This window comes from Clupea harengus, chromosome 6 (assembly GCF_900700415.2).
Source record: "Clupea harengus chromosome 6, Ch_v2.0.2, whole genome shotgun sequence".
Classification (NCBI taxonomy): Eukaryota; Metazoa; Chordata; class Actinopteri; order Clupeiformes; family Clupeidae; genus Clupea; species Clupea harengus.
In genome coordinates this window covers 10,863,136-10,880,355 of record NC_045157.1, presented here as the reverse complement: position 1 = coordinate 10,880,355, position 17,220 = coordinate 10,863,136, and the positions used below count along the sequence as shown (strand labels likewise).

General features: G+C 47.5%; 1 protein-coding gene across 4 annotated transcripts in view; it reads right to left on the bottom strand.

Moving 5' to 3' along the window:
• Nucleotides 1-17,220, bottom strand: part of LOC105908693 (rap guanine nucleotide exchange factor 2-like) — an 81,190-nt gene that overhangs the window by 62,590 nt on the left and 1,380 nt on the right. The window lies entirely within an intron of this gene.

The window sequence follows — 17,220 nt, the reverse complement described above, 5'->3', positions numbered from 1 at the left end:
GAGGGGGGGAGAGAGAGAGAAAGGGGGAGAGAGAGGGGAAGAGAGGGAGAAGTGAATGAACTAGGGATGGCAGCAGGAGAGAAAGAAAGAAAGAAAGAGAGAGGGACTCTGGGGAGAGAGAGAGAGAAGAGTCCAGGGATGACAATGTCACTGACGCTCATAAATATTTATCTGCAGTTGGCAGGCTACAGTGAAAGAGGTTGTTGCATAGCTACTTCACCTTATGAAAAGAAGTGTGTGTGTGTGTGTGTGTGTGTGTGTGTGCGTGTGTGTGTGTGTGTGAGCGAGTGTGTGAGCGAGTGTGTGAACGAGAGAGACAGGGAGGGGGATGGGGGAATAGCCCTGAATACCTTATTATGGGCTGTCTGGGATTGAGAAGTAAAAAGAAAAGGAGAAAACTAGGCTGGGTTATAAAGGGGGGGGGGGGGGGGGCTCATGGCACTCATTTATACACAGACACGCTCACAGCAAACTGTTGCTGTGTGTGTGTGTGACTTCTATTCCATGTGTGCATGTGAGAGAGAGACCAAGAGAGAGAGAGAGAGAGAGAGAGAGAGAGAGAGAGAGAGAGAGAGAGAGAGAGAGAGAGAGAGTATGGATATCTAAGAGAGAATATGAAATATGAGAGATAATGCCAGATAATGGGTGCCAAAACCCCTTCTTAGGAGATGCTCTTGAACACATTGTGATTGTGTCAGTGTGTGGTGGTGTGCGAGTGTGTGGTGGTGTAATTGTGTGCGAGTCTGTCTGTGATGCACACTAGAGTATTTATCTTCTGGTTCTATACTTCAGCATCCTCCCTTGATTAACATCCCTCTTCTCTCTCACTCTCACTCTCACTCTCACTCTCACTCTCACTCTCACAAACGCACAAACACACGCGCTCACGCACACACACACGCCTGCATGAGGCCCTTGAAAGGCCTCTTCCTGATCCCCTCACCCACATGAGTCAGAAACGGTTTCTGACGCTATAACTTGTGACATCCTTAGGCTGGTTACACGCTACACACGCACAGAAGTGCAAAAGCCACACTGCTTCTGAAGAACTAAACAAACTCACTCCCAAGTTAGCGTCACATCCATCCACACCGCGTTCAGACTGCGTCTCCCAAAACCACTGTGGTAACCGTGGAGAGAGAGAGAGGGTTCAAAACGATAGTCTCTCTATGGTCTATGGTAGCTGTTCAGTGCTTTTGGTACACGCACTCCAGGTGTACACCTGACGTACATCGCAGATGAGATGACGCAGCGAGCCGCGGTTAGGTTAGGCTACATCACCACACGTCACAGCCGTGTCGCCTCGACTCAGCCGGGCCGAGCGCCGCTCTTCTTCTCACCGCGAGGCCTCTGCCGTCTCCATTATTCATGTTGTAAACTCCTCTGAATAATTCAGTGCAGCACGCAGCACGACGCCTCCCATCTCCTCTCCCCCCGGCCTCCTCTCCTCTCCTCTCCTCTCCTCTCCTCAGTATCTCGGCCAGATGAGAGGAGTCAGCTGGGGTGACAGAGCCCTCAGTCTTCATCCCCTGACACCAACGGGGGGGGGGGGGGGTGGGCTGTCACCAAACTTGCTGTCCCATCCCCTCCTGTGTCCTGCCTCAACTCAGAGCCAAGACTTTACAGTCCAACTCATCAGCTCTGTTACACACACACAAACACACATCTCATGTATAAACAATGGTTAGTGAGCTTCCCTCAGAACTTCACACCAGTGTGAATTTGTAGGCGTCATCTGTGTGGATGAGCACATCATCCGTTAATGAGCAGCTGTGCTGGGATAATCAAAGACATCGCTAATAAGTCAGTGAGAAAAAAGATGTCAGAAAGAGTGTCTCATTAGAGCAGAAGAGGTGCCACCAACAGTGACAGCATCAGGACAGAGCAGCTGGTGCTTGCTAACCCGCTGACAGCTAACTTACTACCAGCTAACCTGCTAAAAGGCAACCTGCTCAAGGCTAACAGGCTAACGCGCTAACTCATGCAGCACTGTGAGATCTCAATGCTGATGCATGTTAGGTATTAGGTGTTAAGACCTTCCTATCGGTCGATCCGGAAGTGGGCAGAGCTCTGAACACTGGGAGCCAAAGACAAATTGGGGAAATAGATCAGTCAGGACGAGGACGAGACTCCATTTACAGACTCTGATTAGATTACCTGCACAACGCAACAGATGCTTCTCCTTTCGGACTACTGCAGGAGCTAGAGGAATGTTAATCGGAGATCTACTCTACTCAGGAAATGGCACCAATGTAGCTACGAGTCATGCATTGACAGTCACAGACTCCCTCCCTCTTTCTCACTTGTGTGTAGGAGTCGCTCTCCTTCCTCTGCCGTCCTGCATAGTGCACATAGTCCGACAGGTCCTAAATCACAAGTGACAGGACAGCTCTAGCCAGTCAGGAAACCACAAGCTGCTTACAGAGAACACACAGAGGCACAGCACTGCAGTGCTGCCTGAGCAGATTGCCTTCTGTGGCCACCCAACTTATCCACTGCAATCAATGCAGCCGTCAACGTGTTCCAGGTATTTCTGCAAAGCACTGAACACAACAGCGATGTTACACCATTCCAAAGATACATGCATATCCGAGGGGAGGAGAGGAGAGGAGGGAGAGGAGAGGAGCAGAGAGGGGGAGAGAAGAAGATGAGAGGGGATGGGAGGAGAAGAGAGAGAGATGAGAGGGAAGGAGAAGAGAGGAGAGGAGGTTACGGAGTCTAGTTAATTCACTCAAGCACACATACACGCAAACACAAACACACACACCACTGCAGATCTGATCTTCCTGCTGTTGTTGTGGTTATGATTTCCTTATCCTTTGCTTCATCATTTGGCCCTGTGTTCTACAATGTGCCACTTCCCTTCCCTCCCCTCCCCTCCCCTCCCCACCTACACAGCAGCCTGCTTCTGGCCCACCTCTCATCACTCCACAACTACACAGGACTCTTCCTTCACTGTGGGGGTGGCTGAGTGTGTGTGCCTGTCTCTGCATGTAGGTAAGTCTGTGTGTGTGTGTGAGCATGTGTTTTTTTTCTTGTTTTTTCCCCCTCAATTCCATAACCCCATTCCATCTGATAATCTGAGGTAGAGGTTGGTTGCTAGGGAACAACAGCCGGTACTGCTTGCCTCTTCGTGTTTGAGAGTGTGTGTGTGTGTGTGTGTGTGTGTGTGTGTGTGTGTGCCTACATCTCTTTGCACTACAGAGGGCAAAGGCTGGATATTTTAATTACCAGCAAATGGCTGTGCAGGTAAGTAAATGTTGAACAAGGGCTGAAGTATAATCAGACACTTAAACGATTAGGAAAACTCATAGTGAACACAAGAGACGCATGATGCATCATCACAGAGAATGTGGAATTCTCACTACACAATAGGAAAGAGTGACCTGAAAGAAATAAACAACAAATCTCAAGCACAACGACATGTCAAGCATTTCTGCCACATCACTCGTCTTAAGTACACACACGCTTGCAAATACACAAACTCACGCACACACACACACACACACACACAGTATGAGTTCCTATTAGGGATGCACCGATACCGATACCAGTATCGGTATCGGTGCCGATACTTCGTTAAAATACTCGTACTCGTACTCGTTTGTGAATTGCCGATACCAAGCACCGATACCACTCATCAGTATTTCACTGCATCAAACTGGCCGGTCTATGCTGACACAAAATGTGATTTATTGTCCTACCTGTCTTACCACTCTCTGCCAGACTAGTAAGTAGCTTATTTGCCGTCTTGTGTTGCATTTGCTTGATGTTTGACTGTGTTAGGAAAGTTTGTCATAGTGTCAAAGTATTTCAGTATACAGGTTTCGCTAAATTTAGCTGCTAGCATCTCGTTAGCGATTAGCAATTTCGTTGTGCTGCCTTAACGGCGATTTGGGCTCATTTTAAGATAAATGACGACGACAGGAGTAGGGCACAGTGTAAGATCTGCACTGCTACGGTGTCGAGGGGCGGAAAGGAAAGTACTTTGTTTAACACAAGCAATTTGATTAAACATCTGAAGACACACCATAGTGCTAAGTACACAGAGTTCACTGATGCTAGTGGCGCAAGACCGAAGCAACCAATCTTAACTGACGTCTTGCCAAAGAAAAAAACGCGCACGCACACACAGAGAGAGAGGTAGAGAGAAAGACTGTGCCACATAGGTTAAGTGATTGTTGTTTGTGTACTTGAGCAGGAGATTCTTCTGATCCTTTTGTAACTGAAATGTGCTCTTGTGCTAATCCAGTAATAGTTCTGTTCACTTTTTGTTAAGCAGACTGTGTTGTTAACTATGTAGCAAATTGAATTGCCTTTATCTGGTTATATTTGCATTTTGTCTAATGTGGTGATATTGTCTGTTTGAAGGCTTTTTTTGTGTGTTAAAACCAGAAAGCTCTGTTTATTTTTGGCTTGGGATAGCCTTCTGTTAATTTTGTACTATAGGCTTGACATAATCTGGAGAGGAAAAAATAAAATCTGCCTCCAAATTAATTGCACTTTCATGGAGACCAAATCTAAGAAGTATCGGTATCGGTACTCGGTATCGGCAAGTACACAAATAAAAATACTCGTACTCGTATCGGTTTGTATAAAAGTGGTATCGGTGCATCCCTAGTTCCTATCTGCCCTCACAACTGGGGCTGTGTGTGTGTGTGTGTGTGTGTGTGATGTTTGTGATGCTTGTTCACTGCCAGAGAACAGCCCTGTGGGTCTTACAGGAGCACATGACTGCCCACATGAACCCAGTGCAGACAGATCCGCCAGACCTGAGCCAGAACTGCACCAGACCTGAGCCAGAACTGCAGCAGACCAATCTGAACTTGGGATGGCAACGTAAACTGTGAAATGTTTTAATAATCTGAAGAACAATTTCCGGTTTTGAAATGGAACATATATGCAATATATGTACGGCCAAGGGTGGAATTTTTAGCGCTGTTCCGAGTTTGCCATTGTAAACAAAATGCAGAGCAAACACCAGTAGGTGACACACCCCTGCACAGTAGTTTAACTATGTCCTCTGCATCGTTTGTTAATTATGTTTCCATAAGTAAATATCGTGCTCATGCATATAGTGCACCAGGACATCCCTCAAGACAGGAAATGTAAACAGACTGGTGAGTCTGGCCAAGAACTTTGAGGGCTAATGGCTTAGTTTTAGTTTTACGTATTTTCCTGTTTTTTGTTATTTCCGTCGTACCTAAGTTTAAAGACGAGTAAATTGTGCTAATAATTAGGGGCCTCGTCATGATTATTGGTTTTATTGTAACTGTTCATTTAGAGAAGTTCCTCAAGCCACTTTTCATGAAATTTTCATTTTCAAAAAATGACATCCTAAGTAATCCGATGGAGTCATGAGGTCAAGGAAAAATGAAAGGAGAATTCATAAGGATTAGGAAAAGACAACCACGGTGTTAAGAGAGTATGACTGCACTTACACTTCAGCCTACGGAATTTATTCAACGGCGGGTCTTTAAATGTTTTACCACAAAGAATTGTGGGACAGCATTGTCTCCTTTCCTTTCATAAAGCATGGTCCAATGTGCCCTATGCTGAAGGAGATGAGAAAGTATGCATTGAAGCACCTTACCTTGAAATTGACTAGCTCTTATCATGGTTGCCACTTAGATACTTCTGGGTCATTTCACTCAGTTAGGAACCTTCTGAAGCAAAAAAAGACTATCCGACCGCAGCCCAGGTTTAACCAACTCTGAGACTATGTCTGAGCTCTGAGTTGATGAACCCTGAGATGGGTCATTTTTGGTTCCAGAACAGCTAATCTGAGTTCAATCAAGTCCAAGTATGTTCACTCAGAGTTAAGCATGTGCCCGACGACTATAAAAAGCCACCATCAATGGAGCTCCGATACTACGAGTCACCATGGCAACCCACGAGAAAAAAAAAGGTCGTCCTACTTCATCCCACTGGGGTTAGAAGTTCTAACAGACTACCAGCTAATGCAAGTATGAGCACATTTTCAGCCACAGCCCAAATATCATCAGAAAATTAATGAAAATATTGTTGTTCATTTAACAAGAACAAGAATTGTTTGTGCTGTTAAGGGTTTTATGTAGGCCTAATTAGACTTTACTTTTTCTGGCCACTGACTTAAAAATGACTTATAAGCCAGCAAAAACAAACTGCAATATTTTTATTCATTTTCTGATGACATGGGGGGCAAGCTTGACAGAGGTCTTTCTGTAGCGACTTGGTTTGGGAGAGTGTAATTTTTTAATGCAGTTCAAATTCAGCTTAATGTTTAATTCCGTTAATATTCAACCACAGTTTCCTTTAATATTACAGATGGAAATTGGTGGAATATTATTGAATACAATTTTATTTTCATTTTAAAAATGGTAACGTTCGATTAGATAGTCATCGGGGAATCTCATCAGGGCCTCAAAATCCTCTACCGACATAAGGCTATGCAAATCAATTCCACATTGATCAGGGTAAACCAGGAGAGGACACCCCATAGCAGGTTAGGTTCACAGAGTCAGTTACCATGGTAACTGACCCAAAGTTTGAGTTACCTCATCTCAGGATTAACAAACTCAGAGTTTTAACTGAACCCACTTTCTGGATTAGAAAGAATGACATTCTGAAAAAGAACGTCCCCATCCCCCACAGCGTGTTTGTTTGTTTTGTGTTGGGGGAGGAGGGGTTGCGTGTGTGTGTATGTGGGGTGTGTGTGTGTGTGTGTGTGTGTGTTTGTTTGTGTTTGTGTTTGTGTTGTGTTCGGGGGAGGGGGGTGTGTGTGGGGTGTGTGTGTGTTGCTATTTCAGACTGCATCCTGAGGATGTCAGTCCACAATAGAGACTTGGCAACCCTGAGACCAGTCACCTACAGCTCTGCCTTTTCCTGTGCTGTGTGCCTGGACGCTGTTCAGGAGACAGGGTAAAGCACATTACTACTTCATCACATGTTTCTACCTCCAAACCTGAACACCCTGTACAAGCGCAGGCGTTTAGACACACAAACCTGAAGTGCTGTCCATGCTAGAGGACTGCTCTCCATGCTAAAGGACTGCTGTCCATGCTAAAGGACTGCTCTCCATGCTAAAGGACTGCTCTCCATGCTAAAGGACTGCTGTTCATGCTAAAGGACTGCTGTCCATGCTAAAGGACCGCTGTCCATGCTAGAGGACTGGCCTCCAAGCTATATGGGAACCACCACTGTATTCCCCACCATCACCATAACCATAACACAACCACCAGCATCGCCACACAACCGCCAGCATCGCCACACAACCGCCAGCATCGCCATTGTGCCAGTGTGACGGCATCTGATGTCCTCAGCGAACGCTTCTGATTCGGAAGACAAACTGCTGTATAACGCTCTGATGTGGGAAACTATGGCAGCCATTGATTTGGTGTGGGGCCCACAGCCACGTAATTACACTGATGTTGATTAGTTGTGACAAGCAGGAGCTGAATCCAACAGGGGGCCATTGTGCAGGGACCCAGTCTCTCTGTGAGGCTGTAGCAGGGGCCTCTGTAGGGGGGTGGGGTATGAATAGTTGGCCTCCTTCCTTTGCACTATAATCAGACGGCGCTTTGATGACCTCAGTGCTAAACTTCTCTCAATAATGAAAGCGGTGGAGGAGATCTCCCTGGCCATGGTGCTAATAGAACCTGGGATCTGTAAGCAGTTTCATCACAGCATTCATGATTGCGGTGTGTTATTATCCCGCCCTCCAACTCCCTACCTGTCATCGGTGAGAACAGACCTGCTTATGTGTGATGTGTGTGTGTGTGTGTGTGTGTGTGTGTGTGTGTATTGCTGGCCTTTCATTCAGTCAGTGTGTTTTCTCAGTGACTCAGAGCTGAGGAGTTTTCAAACAAAGGTGCAGCAGCAGTGAATGAGATCTCTCCCTCCCTCCCTCCCTCCCTCCCTCCCACACACACACACACACACACACACACACACACGTGATGGCCTTTTACACCTGCACACTGCCCCTGTGAAACACTGTACAGGTCTGCCTGAGCTGTGTGGCTGGGTTAAGAGAAACAGAATCAACAGACACACACACACACACACACACACACACACACACACACACACACAGAGAGAGACACACACACACACACACACACACACACAGACACACACACACAGACACACACACACACACACACACACGAAGAAACAGAATCTTTTTCTGTTGCAGGGGCTTGTTCTTCTGGTCTCCTCTCTGCATTGGGCTATGGGTTACATAAACGCTGTTTCTCCCCACAGACACACATTCCTCCTCTGAATCAAAGCTGTGCACTGGTGCAACACAAACACAAGCCCAGTGAACACTAGCTTAGGCTAATTGGGTTTATTAGACACAAGGGATTAGACCGAAAATAGGCACACAATGGTGCTTAACGTGACAAGGCAAAGCTTAACAAACAAGATCAATCCCTGCAAATGGGGGCCCCCGCCATCTTGAAAACCCATAGGGCGACACAGAAACATGTCAACTGACCGGACATTCACAGGAGATGGCTGCTACATAAAGATGCTGCCTATGACTCCCATCACTGGCTGTGGAGGCTAATCTTTCTTTAGGTCTGTCAGTCTGTCAGTCATTGGATACCTTCTTTCACCTGACCCATTTGCGTAGTCTCTGGCGGAATAATCCCGTAATATGCGTAGTCTCTGCCGGAATAATCCTGTCATATGCGTAGTCTCCCCCTAAATATTTGTGCTATATTTGGACAGATCTAGGGAGCAGCAAAGGCAGGTTGGCACTACTCTGGTGGTTTGCTTGAGGCATAACCCCACTGCCGATGGAACCTGCACCTACAACAGTGCTTCAGTTGGCAGGGCAGCCAACCACTGACTCATAAATCAATCTATTGTGAATAATGTCCATAACTGTTCTAGAGGGTCGGGTAGTACAGATCATTGCTTTCAGGTTGATCATGTGAAGCCTTGCAGTTCATTATGTGTTTTTGTAACCCACTTGAAAAAATGATGCAGATTCAGTGTTAATATAATAGCGCCGTTCCTTTCTGTATCTACACAAGAACCTCTCATTTAAACTGCAGTGCAATCCTTTCAAAATGGGCCGCCATTTAGTCTGTGATGACCAATCAATACCGTAAAGACTGAATAAGAGTATGTGGCACACACACACACACACACACACACACACACACTCCCAACCGCAGTAGCTACCTTGCAACATCTCGTCATTTCTGGTTGCTACAGTTACTTCCAGTTAGCACTACTGATGTTGTGTATTGAAAACTTCAGCCCTTGTCCAACTTCCTGCCACCACCACCACCACCACCACAGGTGAACAACATCAACACAGAGGGGGGTCAAGGTAGTCGACAAGTTTGTTTACCTCAGCAACAAAATCCCCAGTGCCTGCTCGTCAGACCGGGACACTGCAGTGGTTGGGGTTCAGCTCAGTTTGGTCTCGAGAGGAAGCCCCACCACCACCCCACCCCACTGCACCCCCCAGTCTTCAGAATGGAGGTAGCTGACCGTGGAACTTGGGGGAATGCTGGCACAGCGCTGACACTTCCTGCTTTGGCCACCACCCGCAGGTGACGTGACGAGCCTCATTGGCGCTGTGTTTCACTGAGACACAGGACCTGTGGATTGTCTGATGCAGTGATGCACTGATTAACAGGTCTGGCAGACTTAAAGGTTATTTCATCCAGGTAGAATGTCCACAGATTATTAATTGGACTGATAGACCCGAAGCTTGTCTGACATCCACGCAAATGTCAGTGTGTGTTTTAAAGCAGACCCGGTCAGTGTCTTCCCAGCATCACTTTGAAAAGGTCTCACGAGAGACACCATCTTCATTTAATTCATGTGCTCATGGTGCTACAACCCTCAGGCTCCTTGCATTGCACCTGCGGCCACAGAAGGATTTCACACCCGTTTCATCAGAAATTGTTATGTCACCACCTTCACACTGTTGTGAGAGATTGTGAGAGCCACACTTTCACAACCCTGCTCGTTTCCACACGATTATGTAATCAGGCACAGCTCAGCAGGTCCGCTTCTCTGGAAGAGGACAGGGGGCAAAGGTCAAGTACAGCCAATGCTAAAGAAGTTGCTGTAGCTCCTGCAGCACACGTTTTATTTTTTGCACATTTGGCGGCATCTGCGTCTACATTCTTTATCTTTTCGACCTTCAACTTCTCTGCACCCCCGTTGCATTTTTGTTTATCTATTTTGACGCCCCCATCCACAGATTGGAGAGGCCGGTGTCAAGCTATCCATAGCCTTTTTTCATCAAATGGAACCTTTGGTTGTCACCACTCTGACCAAATCCCCAATGGTGATCTGAGGTGATGGGAACTGGCCAATGGTGATCTGAGGTGATGGGAACCGGCCAATGGTGATCTGAGGTGAGGGGAACCGGCCAATGGTGATCTGAGGTGAGGGGAACCGGCCAATGGTGATCTGAGGTGAGGGGAACCGGCCAATGGTGATCTGAGCTGAGGGGAACCAGCCAATTCAGCGAAGCTGAGAGGTAAACTACAGGCAACCAGGAAGGCATGAGTCTCCATCAGTGTCTCCATCTACCATGACAATTATGCCTGGTCTTAGGTCATTCTGTAAAGGTCATGACCTGCGTGACCTCAGTCTCCTGCCTGACTTATTCAGAGCTCAGCCCTGACTTGTGGTGTGAGTGAGACCTCATGACCTCCGGCCTTCAACCTCCAGCTCTAAGCCAACTGTACCAAGTCCTCATGGTGTATCTGGTTAGAAGCCTCATGGTGGATCCCCCCTGGCTGACACCGTGGGGGCACGGCCTGGTCTCCTCAAACACAAGGAGAAGGGGAGGCAAAAGGTGCAACTGAAGGACATTCCAGAGAGAATTGGATTAGGCATGAGGAGGGGGAGGAGGTGGGAGGGGAGTGTGTTTTGGGCTGGCTAGAGGAAGAGTTGGCAAGAGGCCTGCAAACATGACGAGTCGCACAAGTCCGCTGGTCTCCACAGAGGAGCAGTTACAGAGACACACTTTCGGCGCAAACCACAAACTGACACCTGACACCCACAACCCAACTAGTGTTTCACCGGAAGCAGACAGCAACTCAAAATGCCTTGTTAAGCTGCAAGGCACAGGTTCACTTTGAACTTTTTTGGGAGTCGTTTGATGTTGCTGTTTCATAGTTGGGTTTGATCAAAGAAAAGATCCATCACAGACTGGCATTGAATACCAGCTCTTTGTATTCTATATTAAACTCTGCAGTACAAATATAGAAAAGAATGACATTAGCAATGCTGAAAAAAAGAAAACTCAGACTACAAACAATGACGGGGCTTTTGTTCCGTGTGTCATTACCATGGTGATTTACGCGCAGAAATTTCAGCAGGGACTGGAGACAAACATGACCTCTGAGAGGTGACCTCTCGTGACCTCTCTGCTGTGCTGACGGACTGCATGACACTACTCAGAACAGCAGAGTTCACATACTGACTATCACTCCATTATTCTGAAGTGGAAAATCCACAAAATCACCAGTAACTAATGTCATCAACAGCAACGGCCCTGTACATTTGCCTGTCATAAGTGTATTGCCGTTAGTTTAATGTGTCTGTGTCAATTATGTTTGCATCTGTGTGTCTATTATTATATATATATTATATTATTATTATTATATATGTCTGCGAGTCATCCAACTGAAAGCATACGGTCCTGAACAAGCTTGTGTGTGAGCACAGTAGATCATCTGAACAATGCATAAGATGTGGAAGTGCTGAATCTACATCAGAACTCACTGGAGAGGATTTGGAGCTGTGTGTCCAATTGCACATCCACTGAATCTACATCAGGGCTTATAAGAGTGTCAAGAACCGTATGTCTGACTTGAGCAGCCTCAGGCAGAGCACAGCGTTTGGGTGCGTGACGCTCGCGGAGAAGGGAGCCGAGGCGTTTGCAATGTGCTCTAAATCAGCGCAAAGTCTGTGCTGTTGAGACACTGGCCTAAATAGTCGAGAGAAGGAGGTCTTTGTAAACAAGTCTTAGCCCCTTGGCGGGGCCAGCGCTGAGGGCTTTCTGGACCGCTTAATCACGTAATTAATCAGCTCAGGGTTTGATCCACTGGCACTCCGAATGTTCCCTGTGCTGGAAGGATTACTCTAGTTGACTCACACACTCCACCAGAGCCGGGTCTGTGCGTATGAGGAAACGAACACATTGGTTTCTCACTCTGTGAGTTGGGCAAGCCAGGGCCTCTCTCTCCACGACAACCCGGGTTCGGTATTAACAGCTAACCGCTGATGGTTTAGCAGCCTTGACAAGACATGAGACTACAGGAATGCACATTCAGGGCCTTTGGATTCTCCACACAGCTCTGAACAATGAGAGCTATGCAGTGTGCACTGCGAGCGATGTTAAAACCTCTATTCGCCTTCATTCCGTATCGAAGGTCGCCATTTTCTTTCCCACTGCTTAGAAACTATTTCACATTGATATATCAGTGCATGGGGAGTATGCATGGGAGCCAGAGAGAGGTTTCAGGATGAGGAGTCTGTGTCTCTGCACTGCATAGAGCTCACTGTCCTGTGTCTCAGCACGGGACTCGCTGGTCTGTGTCTCTGCACCCAAAGGAGGCTCCTCAGAGCCAAGCATCCACTCCCCATTCCACAGCAGCAGACCACTGCACGGAGCTCACTGGCCTGTGTCTCTGCACGGGACTCACTGGTCTGTGTCTCCGCACGGGACTCATTGGCCTGGTGACCAACAACACAACATACTAGTGTCACAGCAGAGCAGGACCAGGGGCTGGATTAGCTTCCCCCGACCTTCCACACACACACACACACACACACACACACACACACACACACACACACACACACAGAATAAACTCAACACACCAAGTATACCCACACATGTCTGACCACCTCACTGACACAAACAAGCCCATATCCTCACGTTAAACCCATCGACCCATGCTAATACACATACGCGTACACTATAAAAACTCAAAAAACTTTGTCGGAACAAAAGCATGGGAGAGTAAAATTTGCAAACATGAATGCATAACATGAATTCAATAACGCTATAATGCAAAATACACGCACAGATCACATAAGGCACACACAGATCTTCCTTCTTTGTCCCCAGTGAAGAAGGTTACACCATTGCAATACAAAGATCACAGTGCCATCTATATTGCAATATTTGCTATGTTCACTAACAGCAATTAAACTGAAGTCTATCAATGCTTACCTCAAGGATGGTAAAAGAGTCTGTAGATTTGAATTTTGAATTGCAAGAAATCTCCCCAACACACTTGTGTAAGTCCAGACAGAGCCAGCATAAACACACACACACACACACACACATGTGAAAACTCTCGGTTGAAAAAGTCCATCTGATGGGCTCTGGCAAGTAAAACTAAAAGGGGAGGCAAGACTGGAGGGATGCTTCATAGAGTCCCTAATTAGATTCCCACCCTCACAGTTCACCGTTGTGCTGCTGAAGAGGGCAACGGCTGAAAACTTCCCTTGCTTTAAATTTTCAAATCCAAACAGACGTCACGCCTGATCCACGTAGCGCGTGGTGTCGGCGTAGATGCACCACTGCACACAAACCTGGGTCAAGACATCAGAGATGTCACAATACACTTGTGTAGTCTGAGACAATGACCTTCATTATTTTATTTTGTGAGTGGATGCTGTATCCACTCGTTTGGTTACACACGGAAAACCTTGCGTGTTGAACACCATTCGACTGTTGTTGAGGGCCCGTTCAAACTTCTCTCGACTGACTTACACACCACAGTCAGTCCGATGTTACAATTTGGTGTAGGTTAACTTTGGCTGATTATTAAACAATAAATGCATCAACACAGCTGTATAATTGGTCTTTGACGTTGACAATCATGTCGGACAATAGGTCATTTCTACAACAAAACTGGGTAAGTTGGCCTGAGTTTACATTGGAGACATGGCAGAAGAATAGAGACTGCGTCAGAACCCAGCATAAATACCCTCCGTGGTGTGGTGAGAATGCTGGCTGTCTGGATGCAGCTGAAGCAGTGAGAATGCAGCTGAAGCAGTGAGAATGCAGATGAAGCAGTGAGAATGCAGCTGAAGCAGTGATATTGCAGCTGAAGCAGTGAGAATGCAGCTGAAGCAGTGAGAATGCAGGTTGTCTTTGGGGACAGCAGAGGTCTCAGTAAGGGCAGCGGTGTGGTGACGGTATGTACAGTACGTGCAGCATGCGCAGCACAAGGAGGGAGAGGAGTGTGTAATTTTAGCCCCGGCGTGAGGGCATCACTCAGGGCTGCTCTTCAGCTCCAGACTCCAGGACCTGCTGCAGCCCTTGTGATTTAAATGACACGGCTGTGTCTCTGCAGCCTCTGGGCTGAGCTGTTACTGCCCCAGGCATAGTCCTGCCCCTGTTCTCCCTGCTGAGGAGGCATGTGACTCTGCTTAGTACGTGTACACACACACACACACACACACACACACACACACACACACACACACACACACACACACACACACACACACACACACACACACACACACACACACACACACACACACACACACACACACACACACACACGGTGATGGAGAGTAAGAGAGGGAGATAGAGAGGGGGAGACGAGAGAATGGATCTGGGCTTCTCGAGAGCGAGGCCGGAGACAGGGTAGAGGGGGTTGTATAGTCAGAATTGTCAAACTAACATCCCAACACTTAAATCTGTTGTTTGTTGGTTTTTGTTTTTTAATGAAACTGGAATCAACAGACAGCACAGAGCTACAAGTTCCAGCATAGGCCAAAATCCTTCAGCAGCTCTTCTAGCTTCAGCTTTTCTACTTATGCCTCAAAAAATAACTATCACAAATAAATGACAGCAACTGACAGTATCTTATATTCCCCATCAGGGACGGCCTGCATTCTAGGATGAGTACTGGATGGATGATATTCCAGCAGGATTCCGCTCTTGCTTCCTCTGTGCTGGAGATGTGCTGTGCCGTGTCGGCAGGGTGCTTCACATCCCCCTTAAAATGCTGCAAACTGCTGATGGGTACAGAAATGAGCTGAAGCACACGCTGAGCCAAAACAGAGAGCAGCCTTACTGGTGGGGTCTGGTTACACACAGACATTCAAACACACACACACAAACACACACACACAGTCTCCACCTGAAGATACAGCAGCAATCGATCAACTCTGGACCTGATCTGCACCAAAGCTGCCCCTGAGTCGGCATATCTACCCTAGATCAGGCCCTTAGCTGCCCACGAGTCGGCATATCTGCCCTAGATCAGACCCAAAGCTACCCCACAGTCGGCAGATCTGCCCTAGATCAGCACCATAGCTGCCCCAGAGTCGGCACGTCGATGTTGTCACACAGTTTAAGATGGACGGGACTGGGGTTAGAGGTCAGCAGACAAACAGCCAGCCAGGGCCCTGCCAGCCTTCTTCACCACACTTCTGTCATCTTAGGGACACACACACACACACACACACACACACACACACACACACACACACACACACACACACACACACACACACACACACACACACACACACACACACACACACACACACACACACACACACACACACACACACACACACACACACACACACACACACGTGGCTCTAGCTGCAGTCATTGTCCCCTTCATCCTTGCAGGTTTCTGATGCATTTCCTGTTCCTGTTGCCTGCAGGCAGGAAGCACAGAGGAGAGGAGAGGCCCTGCCTGCTCTGGGCTTAGCCCCCCGGCTTCCTGAGGTATATTTAGCGGGCGCTAATCCCGTCCTGAGATCCCGTCGCTGAGGACAGGGCAGCGAGCTCGATCCGCCGCCCGATCACCCTGTCAGGAGTCACAGTAATTCACGCACGCCCAACCCACTTCACTGACGCAAACCAGCTGACCCCGCCCTTGCCTTCTTCCCCCGACCTCAAGCAGGACAGCTTCACAGACTCCTAGATAGCAGCCCCTGAGGCGCATCACCACGAGCATCTGCTGGCTTTGACAGACAGGCAGAGATGGGGGGGGGGGGGGGGGGGGGGGCAGGGGGGCAGTATAGGCCTTTAGAGCAGATCAGGCCTCAGACTTCACTAGGCTGCGGTAGTCATGGCCACTGAAACCTGGGCTAATCCCTCAGCAGACGCCCTATTAGGCTAAAGTGTGTCAGCTCCTGAGGTCTGAGGCCTGAGGCATGGACACGTTGACTGCTGGGGCTGAGAGGTGATCACACGCAGGTGACTGTGGTCTACTCAGAGGGCGGTCGCATGATCTGAGAGATCAACCGATGACATTTAGGGCACTTGACTGGAAGTGCACCATGCTCTACTCAGATTTAGTCCTTACTAACTTAACACAGTTAGTGTCAACATATGAACCTGTGTCACCTCAGCTGCACTGTCCCAAAAGACACGTAGACATTTGTCCATGAACGGGCCCTCATCTAGGCATTATTCTTCTTAATGTAGCAGACTTCCTGGAATACATGCTCCACGGCCAAAACACAGTGGCACACACTGATTTAAATGTGTTATCAGTAAGTGGGAGCCAACGCTGGAGAGCCTGTAGGCCCTAATCAGAAGGAAAAATGCAGAGCCTACTGAACGAGCTGCTACCAGTCAACCTACGAGTTTTGTAGTTTTGGCGCTACATAAATAAAATTGAATTGAATACCAAACTGACCTTCTTGCCCTCCTACAAGCTTGTACAGTTAAAACGAAACTGTGAGGACATATTTTGCAATCCCTCTGAAAATACCAGATTAAATGTGGCCCCACTGATGTGCCAATAACTGAATGTGACCGTGTTTATAGCTACGGGGCTAATTGTGTCACTGAATAAAGATGGACACGGACTTGTTGGGCCGGTCGTCACATTTATCGTCTGCTTACTGCGTGTGGACATTTTCACAACTCTAGGACTGTTCTTTTAATAAAAGTCTGCGAGAACACAACGAGCTATTGTTCGGCGAATGACAGGCCTGGAAGGCTCGAGATATCCCTGGTGTGTGTGTGTGATACAACAGCCTCACGTCACCAGAATTGCCTCCCAGGCTATTTAATTGGTATCGATTCCTTGCTGCCTATTGTTGTCAGGATCTACGATTAACCAGACGCTAGTGGTCAATACAGATAGCTTGTGGCAAACTTGTTTCCGACTGAAAACATTTGAATTAATAGCAATGTAACCCGTATGCACATATGATCCTGGTGTTTAAACGGGACCCTTTGCTGAAGGATAAAACGCCCTATAT